Source organism: Vombatus ursinus, unplaced genomic scaffold (genome assembly GCF_900497805.2).
Source record: "Vombatus ursinus unplaced genomic scaffold, bare-nosed wombat genome assembly UNPS02014198.1, whole genome shotgun sequence".
NCBI classification, from domain to species: domain Eukaryota; kingdom Metazoa; phylum Chordata; class Mammalia; order Diprotodontia; family Vombatidae; genus Vombatus; species Vombatus ursinus.
This window is the reverse complement of record NW_020953976.1, coordinates 740381-746531: the sequence shown is the minus strand read 5'-3', so window position 1 is coordinate 746531 and position 6151 is coordinate 740381. Positions and strand designations below refer to the sequence as shown.

The following is a 6151-nucleotide window of genomic DNA, read 5'->3' as shown; positions in this document are numbered from 1 at the left end:
CAGGAAATGACTGGGTTGAGGAATTGGAAGGTTAGGGCCTTTGAGGTCAAGAATATCTAAGGAGTTAATGACCAAAAAAAAGTAAAGGAAGGAAGTTTATCAGTACCAGATCTTAGCTGTTTCCTTTGAGGTGCGCGCTGTTCGTATCTACCACCCAATCAAAACGCTGGCGGCTTCCATCTAGTGGTCCCCAGGACACTCCCCTTCCTTCCTCAACGAGTTCAGCGCCAGCTCAGTCTTCCTCTTCTCAGTTCTCGTCCTCACATGTAAGGCAGTTCAACATACGCAGCATGCACCTCAAAGGAAGCCATGTTACTGAATGGTGGAGAGAGATGGAGAAACCGGGGTGACGATGGGGAGTAAGGGGAATTCCAACTCCCCCGCCTCGACCAGGGAGCTGAGGAGAGTGAGTGAAGAATGAAGGGGCAGCCAGTACTCTGCAGGGTGGCCCAGGAGGCTGTGTCATTGTAGGGAGCCAGGTTTCATCAAGAGCTAGCAGATAAAAAGAGTGGGAGAGGAAGAATTTAAGATGAAGGGACTATTGTTGCCTATGGAGCAGGCATTCCAGAGGGCACCGTGGAAGAGCTGGTGGCTTTGGGTGGGAGAGTGTTATAGGAAAGGAACTGAGCATTGAAGAGAGGAATGAGGTTTGAATGACACATGAGGGTTCAGAATCACTGGGACAGGGAGCAGGAGCTTGTTAAACACTGAGTGAACATTTGGCAAGATTTTCAGTATCAAGCGAGTCAGGGCCTAAGGATGGGGTCCTTCCAGAGCGCGGGGCAGGTCAGGTGAGGAAGCAAGGAGAGAAAGCAGTGATGCCTTCCTTCCCACAGGGCAGGAGAGCCGGCACTCTCTCCCCTCACTCCAGGGGGGCACGAGCCTGGGGCTGGGGAAAGGAAGGGAATGGGCATTTCTGCAAGGCCTCCCATATGCCAAGCGCTGTGCTAAGGGCTTTACGTGGGTCATCTCATTTGGTCTTTGCAACAATCCTGACAGTAGGCAGGGTTATTATTCATCTGTTGTTATTCAGTCTCCCTGACCTGTCTGGGGTCTTCTTGGCAAAGATGCTGGAGCGGCTTGCCATTTCCTTCTCCAGCTCATTTTTATACATGAGAAAACTGAGGCAAACAGGGTGAAGTGACTGGCCCAGGGTCACCCAGCTAGTCAGCATCTGAGGCCAGATCTGAATTCAGGTCTTCCTGATTCCAAGCCTGGTGCTCCACCCATCGTACTCCCTACCTGCCATCAACCAGTACGATGGAATGGCTGGGACCCTGGGTAAGTTACTTCAACCTGTCTGCCTCGGTATCTTCCTCAACTGCAAAATCAAGGTCACAGCAGCACCTTGCTCTCAGGGCTGCCGTGAGGATCAATGAGACCCACTGTGTAAAGCATTTAGCCCAGGGAATGGCACTCAGTAGGGTGGCTGATTTGTGAATGCTTTGCTCCTTAAAGGGTTAACCTTACTGAAATCACCCCCGATGAGGGGCAGGGAGGAAGCCTTGTGAACATGACCTCAGTGACAAAGAAGAGCAGGGACCTGGAGGTTGGCAGATGTCACCAACCATCTGGAGAGGGTTCTAGAGTCCAGCAGAGGAGCTGAAAAGGGGGAAGGCTTGCTGAGAGAGCGTGAGAGAGGGAGGGCCAGGAACCGCCTGGAGGGAAGTGGCCCAGAACCTTGGGAACAGCAGTGACCCCCAAGCCACCAGACCAGCTTCCAGCCTGGCCCCTGCAGCCACCGTGAAGGGAAGAAATCATTGGCAGAAGGAGCCCACTAGCCTCAACACCACCACCAAAACTACAGACCAACCTTCACCTGCCAACAGTCACACAAACCAACAGCCCTGGGAGGGGCAGTGTCCCACACGGCCCCAGGCTTGCTTCCAGCCTGGCTCCCACAGCCATGCTCCCAAGAAGGATCTCCCAGGCACCCCCTGCACCCCTGGGCAGGGCAGCTGGGCACCCCGAGGGAGAGCGTGAGGGCAGCAAGTGCCAGGCAAGTCAGTCCCCCCACCACCACCACCCTGGCCCCCATCTCCCCTCAGACCCTGATGGAGACAGCCCAGGACCTCGAGCCCAAGAGCCTGGGGAAGAGCCAGGCTTCCAGCCCAGCCCCCACAGCCTGAGGACCCAGAAAGGAGAGTTCTTGGGACCCACGTCCTGGGCCCTGGCAGGTGGTTCGACATCAGAGACCAGTGCAATCTGATCAGTGGCAAGAACATGAAAGAAGAGGCCTGACTGCTGGCTTTGCTGCTGCCCCCAAGGACCACAGGTGGGACCTTCCCATCGGACTTGCAGCTCAGCCCTTCCCTGGGTGCTGTCTCCCCGACTAGAAAGGGAGCAGGGACCGTCTCGCTTTTCTATTGCTATCCAAGGAGTTAGCCTAGTTCGTGGCACACAGTAAGTGCTTAATAAATGCCTTCTCACGTCTCTCTCCAGTCTGGTTTTGCCACAGCTGCCAAAAAACATCTTCCCAAGCCCTGGTCTCCCCCGTCACGCCCTTCTCCAAACGCCTTAGTGGTTCTGTGCAGGTTCTGTGCACGGCGTTAAAGGCCCAATCTAACTCCTGCCCAAAAGGATGCCAAAGCACCTCCAGATTTGGGGGAGTACTTTGTTTTCTTAATTGCTCAGTAATATTCCATTTTGGAATACTGTGACATCATCAAGGCAGAACAAAGAGAAAAAAGGAGGTGGCTCTGGGGTAAGGATTGGGCCTAGGGGCCAGTGAGGGGTGGCCCAGGGGTGAGGAGCGGGAGCCCCTAGAGGCCAGAGTGGGGTGGCCCAGGGTGAGGATCAGGAGCCCTTAGGGGCTGGTGTGGGGTGGCCCAGGGTGACGATTTGGAGACCCTAGAGGCCGGTGCGGGGTGGCCCAGGGGTGAGGATCGGGAGCCCCACAGGCCCAAGGGTGAGGATCGGGAGCCCCTAGAGGCCGGTGTGGGGTGGCCCAGGGGCTGGACCAAGTTGAGCCTCAGCAGGGCCTTGACCAAAGGCAAGTCAATGGGCCAAGGCTAGGGGCCTGCCAGGGCTGGGAAGTGAGTGAAGAAGAGTATCGGGTCCTACCTTCTCTCCAATCTCACAAATAATAATTTCTAGGTGGGGGGAAGGGAATGCCCCAAGTGATCCCCCAAGTTAAGCCTACAAATCTCCCACTCTGCACTGCCTCCTGAACCCTGAACAAGTGTCCCTTTTGGCTCCCAGGCTGGCCCGAGGAGGGGCATGAGAGAAGTGAGGTGAGAGATGGCCACCAGGTAAGAGGAGAGCGCAACCTGTAACTTGGAGGCCAACCTGAGATGAGACGGGAGCAGAGGATGTGCCTGCATCCTGCAAACGCGCATCCCTCGGCCTGCTGCGGGAAGATGCTGCGGGGAAAGCCCAGGGCTGAGGGCTCACTCTCACCCTTAGCCACCAGCCCCACGGCTCCCTGGCCTCAGGCTCACAAGCCTGCCTCAGGTAGAAGCAGCAGTGAAGTGTCAGTAACTGGGTCTCCCTCGAAGCCTTGGACATGATGGGGTGCTTGGGTGCTTGTGCTTGGACTTGGACCCCAAGTTCTCCCTAGCCTCAGAAACACTGTCTCTGACAATCACTCCCCAGCCCAAGGCCACTGTGCCTAGCAATTACTCATGCGTGGGCCCCAGCACGACCCTTATCTCTCTCCCTGGTGCAGCTACACAAAGCTGGGTGAGACAGTGACGGGCTGCTCAGGCCCCAGCCCTCAGATCATGTCTCTGGAAGCCTCCCAGTTCCTTAGTAAGTTCCTGTCTGGTGAGAAAGCTTTCCCTTGTTGCAGAGCATCCTCTCATCAAGACAGAGGGAGAGGGGTGCCTTGCCCAGCCCGAGGAGTTTTGTCCTTGGCCGGCCCAAGGACTCTTCCTCCTGCCAGACTCCCAAGATCCATACCTCTGTCATCTCCCTCCCTGTCCGGTATACTCCCTGTACTTTCTCATCCATAGCTCCCAAAGACACCTGGACCTTTAGATTACCTCATCAGTGTCCCTGGCATTCCTCTCCCATGCCCTTTTCCATACAAACCCTAGCTCCATCCTCAGTCTCTCCCAGATTCCTTAAGAATCCTTGCCCACTGAAAAGCATAACAATGAATCTTTGCCACCTTGACTTAAAGAATGCTTGAGGCTGTGAATTCGTTCCAGACGACCGACCCTGTCCTGTACTCCAGCCTTTGAGGGGTCTCAACCTCTCAGAGCGTAACAGGCACATCCTTGTCGTTAAAACCAAGCCCCCTCTTTCTCCTTCTCCAGGCTCTATGCCCCACCTGAAGGGCCACGTGCTTCCTATAGGACTTGACAGAGTCCAGATCAGCTCAAAGGGAGGGTCCTAAGCCGTTTGTCTGAAAGGATATCAAATGCCAGAGGTCCAGAGGATCCTCCCTACCCACTCTTCCCTCTGGCCCCTCCCTTGAGGACCCATGCTGAGTCACCCTCTCCTGCCCAATCCAGATGCCTTTTCTTCCCACCCCCACCCCCACCCCCGATACCCTGGAGTCTTTTGTCTGCGCTATTAGGGCGGAGGGGAGGGGAATGTGTGGGTGGCCACATCCACTGCCTCTTCATGGATCCTTTTATAGACACGGACCCATTCACCTACCCACATCTCACATCCCCTTAACCCCCCACATCCCTGCCCAGGCTCTGTTCTGGGCCTGAGGGAATGGTGGAGGTTCAGAGGGAAGAGCAGAGCTGAGCAGAAGCTCCTGCTCTCCCCTCTGCTCCCACCTGTCGCCCAGACCACCGGCTCAGATTCTCCTCTATTCCCCAGAGTCACTAAGACAAGGCAGGGAGGTGAGGATGGGGGGTGCCCAGCCCTGTCCTGGACTGACTGGCCCCAGCTGTGCTGGGGGGACGGGGATCCAGGAACTGAAACCTTTTCGGTTTTTGAAGGGTGGCCCATGATGAATTAGCCTCATTCTGTTTGGGCCTCAAGAGCAGAAACAGAACCAAAATTAGGGGGATGTTTCAAAAAACAGATTCGAGCTTGATGTCAAGAAAACCTTTCCAAGGGCTCGAGCTGTCCTGAAATGGAATCTCCCACCTGGTGAGCCCCCCTCACTCCGGACCCTCGGGCCAAGCCTGGCTGGCCTCCTGCTGGTGGTACTGGCCCAGAGATGTTTTGCCAAATGTCAGCCGGCCTAACTGGTCACTAATATTCCTTCTGACTCTGCCATTTGGAAATGCTGCCTTCTTCCTCTCCTCCCTCCATCACTTTCTCCAAAGCCAGACTACTAGAAAGGGGACAGATGGGAAACAGAGGATCTCCTCACTGTGGCTCCTTCTACTGGTTTCAGAGGGTCCCTTTTGTCTTATTCAGACCACTTTGTCCTTCCAGGTCATGCCCCCTAACCCTCGGTGACCCACAGGGATCTGGCCTGAGTCCTCTTCTCTTCTGCTTCACTGGGTGACATCATCAATTCCCATGGATTTAACAATCATCTCAGATCTACCTTTCTTGCCCTAACCTCTGCTGGCCTCTAGTCTCTCGTCTCCAGCTGCCTATTCGACATCTTGAACTGGATGTCCAGCAGACACCTTAAACTTACCATGTCTGGAATTGAACTCCTTGGCTTTCCCACTATGCCTTTTTCCAACCTCCATCCCTGCTCCTACCTTCCTAATTAATGTTGGAGGCACCCCCATCCTCCCAGTCCCTCAGGCTCACAACCTAGGAGTCATCCTGGATCCCTCACTCTCTCTTATTCCCCCATATCCAATCTGCTGCCCAGGTCTACCAATTGTACCTTTGTAAAAGTGGGATCCTCCTGACTGATGGACTGCAGTTGAAGGCTCAATGACCACTTGTTGAATATTTTGCAGGAAGGATTCTTATCCAAGCAGCAGAGACACTTTGCCTCCAGAGGAGTGGGATCTTTAATACAGGGCAATTGCCTGGATGTGTGGAGTAAATAAGAGGCAAGATTTGAGGATGCCATCAACAGTGATCAAGAAATTTGTAAGAGGGGTGGATTGGGGGAGGGGATTAATAAGTTTTTAAAATTTAATTTTATTTATTTTTGTTACATTTTAAATTCTGAACTGTCTTCCTGTCTTCCTGCCCACCCCACACTAAAAAGGCCACCATTTAACATAGATAGATAGATAGATAGATAGATAGATAGATAGATAGATAGATAGATAGA

The 6151-nt window shown here is 54.1% G+C and overlaps 1 long non-coding RNA gene across 2 annotated transcripts; it reads left to right on the top strand.

The window, feature by feature from the left end:
- LOC114041881 lies at positions 1–5944 on the top strand. 2 transcript variants are annotated; one of them, XR_003568954.1, is made up of 4 exons: positions 1–406; positions 1459–2704; positions 3202–3453; positions 5829–5944. It is a non-coding gene; the product is annotated as an uncharacterized LOC114041881 (long non-coding RNA). The 2 variants fall into 2 exon arrangements; XR_003568953.1 differs by lacking the exon at positions 1–406 and having other exon boundaries at positions 1154–2704.
- The last annotated feature ends 207 nt before the right edge of the window (positions 5945–6151 follow it).